The following is a 5,264-nucleotide window of genomic DNA, read 5'->3' on the forward strand; positions in this document are numbered from 1 at the left end:
ATGGAAATTAAGCGTTTCCGGACACATGTCCACATAACATCTTTTCTTTATTTGTGTGTGAGGAATGTTTTCTGAAAGTTTGGCCGTAACTTTTTGTAACACCCTGTATATATATGTGTGTGTGTGTGTGTGTGGTGAAAATGTTTTGCCTCTACTGAGACAAAAACCTGCGGGCACCCCTGACATGGTGTGAAATTTGATGATACACAGATAGATGCCATTACAAACGGGTTTTCGAATATTTATGTATAAAAACACGGTTGAAATTAGACTGGCAGGTAATATGCTTAATAAAGACAACGGTTTGCCCGCATCTCGTGGTCGTGTGGTAGCGTTCTCGCTTCCCACGCCCGGGTTCCCGGGTTCGATTCCCGGCGGGGTCAGGGATTTTCTCTGCCTCGTGATGGCTGGGTGTTGTGTGCTGTCCTTAGGTTAGTTAGGTTTAAGTAGTTCTAAGTTCTAGGGGACTGATGACCATAGATGTTAAGTCCCATAGTGCTCAGAGCCATTTGAACCATTTTTTTGACAATGGTTTTCCTCTTAGCAGGACGCGAAACCACACTATAAACTCTCTCATCAAAACACTGCACTCTTTGGGGGGGGGGGGGGGGGGGGAGGGCGCCCGAGATATTCTTTGAGTGTTTGAGTGTGACATCTCGTTGATGGCGATGTGTTACCAGGGGTGGTACCACCACTCTAGTCTTGGAGGCAGCAACAGTAGTGGGCAGCGCATGCACCGTGTGCGGTATGGAGACCTATGTCAGAAAACCATTTGCAGACTGGGCGTCAGTTTACAACGGGACTCACAGGGGAACCTCCCCATCGCACCCCCCTCAGATTTAGTTATAAGTTGGCACAATGGATACACCTTGAAAAACTGAACACAGATCAATCGAGAAAACAGGAAGAAGTTGTGTGAGACTATGAAAAAAATAAGCAAAATATACAAACTGGGTAGTCCATGTGCAAGATAAGCAACATCAAGGATAGAGTGAGCTCAGGAGCGCCGTGGTCCTGTGGTTAGTGTGAGCAGCTGCGGAGTTAGAGGTCCTTCGTTCAAGTCTTACCTCGAGTGAAAAGTTTAATCTTTTGTTTTCAGACAATTGTCAGTTTGAGACAAAATATAATTATTATCTGTCCGTCCGTCCGTCCGATGCGAGGTAACTGCGACGTAGTATGGGGACGCTACACCTAAACAAACATCGAAACAAAACATATGTTTTGACTGAGAACAGGCAAAACTGTGCGACTGTGAAACTGCTGCAGTCATTTGTTGCAGTTTATGTGACAAACTCTTATGTTTTCGTCACATTTTTGGGAGTGATTATCACATCCACAAGAAAACCTAAATCGGGCAAGGCAGAAGAATCTTTTTACCCATTCGCGAAGTGTACAAGTTAGGTGGGTCGACAACATATTCCTGTCGTGTGACGCACATGCCATCACCAGTGTCGTATAGAATATATCAGACGTGTTTTCCTGTGGAGGAATCGGTTGACCTATGACCTTGCGATCAAATGTTTTCGGTTCCCATTGGAGAGCCACGTCCTTTCGTCTACCAATCGCACGGTTTTGCGGTGCGGTCGCAAAACACGGACACTAAACTTATTACAGTGAACAGAGACGTCAATGAACGAACGGACAGATCATAACTTTGCGAAAATAAAGGAAGTAAACTTTTCATTCGAGGGAAGACTTGAACCAAGGACTTCTCGTTCCGCAACTGCTCACGCTAACCACGGGACCACGGCGCTCCCGAACTCGCAGTATCCTTGATGTTGGCTATCTTGCGCATGGGCTACTCAGTTTGTATATTTTGCTATATTTTTTTCATAGTTCCACACAAGTTCTTCCTGTTTTCTCGATTGATATGTGTTCAGTTTTTCAAGGCCTATCCACTGTGCCAACTTATGACTAAATCTGAGGGGGGTGCGATGGGGAGGTTCCCTTGTCAGTAGCAGCAGCGTTCTCCGGAAGATGGCGGACAAATGAATCATCTAAATATAGTGTTATGTTAATTTTGGGGTCTGGCAGCAAACTTCACGAGACTACCAAGAATTATTACGCCAAGGAAGTCTACGAAGTCGAAATTGCTGCATTTCTTTCATTTTTTTGCCCAAGAGTTCCACGATTTCTGTTTCCTTAGCACTGCCTGAATTTTTTTTATTAAATGACATTGGGTCTTTTCCTTCCTCAACCCACTTACTCGGTACATTCTTCACCAGGGCGGAATTTACAATCAGTTTCAAAATTTTGTAAATACCACAACAGTCTCCGGTAACAAATATTTCTTTATTCAGTTACCGTTTAAGTCATTATAATCAATTTTAGATTGATCTAAAAAGAGAAAATGTGCATATCTTTGAAAAAAGATGCTACTGCAAACAGTATCGTAATATACATAGTCTGGAAGACTAGCAAACATACCAGTCGTCATGAAGGTAACAGAGTAAGCCAGTACAATAATAGCCACGAATCTCATCTTCACATGGAATAAAATCATAATAAAATGGTAAACACTCATAATGTCGGGTCGTCGCCCGCCGGAGTGGCCGAGCGGTTAAAGGCGCTACAGTCTGGAACCGCACGACCGCTACGGTCGCAGGTTCGAATCCTGCCTCGGGCATGGATGTGTGTGATGTTCTTAGGTTAGTTAGGTTTAAGTAGTTCTAAGTTCTAGGGGACTTATGACCATAGCAGGTGAGTCCCATAGTGCTCAGAGCCATTTTTTTTGTCGGGTCGTCACTGGGGTACTGTTCTTACAACTACGGTGCAAACAGTTGAGGGGGCGTGGCCGCTAGATGTCGCTGACCGAAAGTCTGCAGTGTCGTGGTATAAAGCCAGAAATATGATTTTAATCATTTTGCGTAAAACTAAATCGGAAACTTTAAAATGCGCTTTAAGAAGTAGCTTGAGTTTTAACAGGGGCCATGTGCTACCCACGTTTCCTTGTCATGGATGAACCTGCTGTGCTCACAGCTTTTTTATCATGATTTTGATGATGCTTTCAATTCGCTTAATTGTGCACTGTGTACATCATAGACAACCACTGGGAACGAGCTTTTACAATTTTAAATGACTTGCCACTGCGACGGCTTTAGAGCTTTTATTAACTGTACTTCTGATTCCGTCCATTTGCGTTACATTTACATCTCCATCTCCAATTCACAATTAAGTGCCTGGCTGAGGGTTCATCGAACCACCTGCAAGTTATTTGTCTACCGTACCACGCTCGAACAGCGCATATGGAAAACGAACACTTTTCCGTGCGAGATCTGATTTCTCTTATTGTATTATGATTATCATTTCTCCCTATGTTCGTGGGCAGCAACGAAATAATTTCACGTCCTGAGAGTGCAGTTGGTAGATGAAATTTTATGAGAAGATCCCGCCGCAATATAGAACGGCTTTGTTTTAACGATTGTCAGCCCAGTTCATATCCGTGTCACTCTGTCCCCTATTGCGCGATAATGCAAAACGAGCTGGCCGTCTTTGAAATTTTTCAATGTCTCTGCAGCTGTACTCTAGAAGAAGTCGGACAAGCGTACTGTAGGCAGTGAAGACTGTTGCATTTTCTAAGTGTTCTACCAATAAAGTGCAGTTTTTGCTACGCTTTCCGCGCAACATTGTCTATGTGATCGTTCCGCTTTAAGTTATTCATTATTAACCCAATTTGCAGCCTTTAGATTTGTGAGGTTTATTGTGTAACCGAAATTTATCGGATACATTTTAGTATTCATGTGGATGACTCCATACTTGTAATTATTTAAAGTCAATTCCCACTTTTCGTATCATGCAGATAACCCGTCAAAATCATTTTGCAGTCGGTTTTGAACATCTGATGACCTTATAAGACAGTAGATGACAACATCATCTGCAAATAATCTAAGAGTACTGTTCAGATTGACTCCTAAATCGTCTATATAGAACAGGAATAGCAGACGGCCTATAACACTTCCTTGGGGATCGCCAGATGATTTTCCGTCAGTTACCACATACTGTGACCTTTATGACAGAGGCACGCAATTTGATTAGAAATCGTTTGTCAGGAACGGTGTGAAAAGCCTTCTGGAAACCCAAAGATATGGAATCAATTTGACCTCCCCAGTTGATAGCACTTATTACTTCGTTATAATAAAGAGCTAGTTGTGTTCCACAAGAACAGTATTTTCTGAATTCGACTTGGTTACTTGTCAATAAATCGTTTTCTTCGAGGTAATTCATAATGTTCAAACACAGTGTACGTTTCAAAATCCTCCTGCGAATCGACGTTAGTGTTTTTTCGTTCTTGACTACTGGTGTGACCTGTACTACTTTCCAGGCTTTAGGTATGGAGCTTCTTACCAGCGAGCCCTTGTATATGATTGCTAAGTATGGAGCTAGTACGTCAGCATCTTCTGGAAGAAACCTAACTAATATACTATCTGGACCAAAGGCCTGTTTTCTTTGGTGAAGGAAATTCGGAAAACGTTATTTAATAACTCTGCTTTAGTAGCAGTGTCATTAGAAATATTAGAATTGCTATCATGCAGTGAAGGTATTGGTTGCGTCTTCCTACCAGTGTATTTGACATACGACCAGAATGGCTTTGGTTTTATGTCAGATTACGTGCCATAATTTCGTTGTGGAAACTATTAGATGCATTTCATACTGACGGTCACGCTAAATTTCGAGCTTCTTTAAAACTAAATCAATCTTGGGGATTTTGCATTGTTTTAAATTTGGTATGCTTTTCTCATTGTTTCTGCAACAGTTTTCTGACTTGTTTTGTGAGCCACGGGAGACCAGTACCATCTCTTATTAACTTGTTTGGTTCATATCTCTCAATTGCCGTTGACATTCTTCTTTTGAATTCAAACCACATCTGGCCTATGCTTACATAGTCAGATCGTTTTTGGCATGCCCTCTAGTATTGGGGCAACGTTCATTCTGCGCCACTCTGCATTGTTGCCAGGTGTATCAAAGATGATGGCAATGACGTCGTCCAAGATGGCGGCAAACAGTGTATTCACCATGAGGCCTAGTACATATTGACACCACCAGAGGGCACTACCATCACATCAGCTGATGACGAGAGTGCCGCTACCCAAGATGGTGGCGAAAATTGTGTTTGCCACGTGGTCTAGGAGAGAGATGCTACAATGTGTTTCTAATGTGGCATGCACCACGTGTATAGCCCACGTACGCACGAATGCTGACATCATGGCCTCTAGTCCGCACGCTCATACTGACACCACAGATTGTCTTCTAGAAATATGCTAATG

Source organism: Schistocerca serialis, chromosome 1, assembly GCF_023864345.2.
Source record: "Schistocerca serialis cubense isolate TAMUIC-IGC-003099 chromosome 1, iqSchSeri2.2, whole genome shotgun sequence".
Classification (NCBI taxonomy): Eukaryota; Metazoa; Arthropoda; class Insecta; order Orthoptera; family Acrididae; genus Schistocerca; species Schistocerca serialis.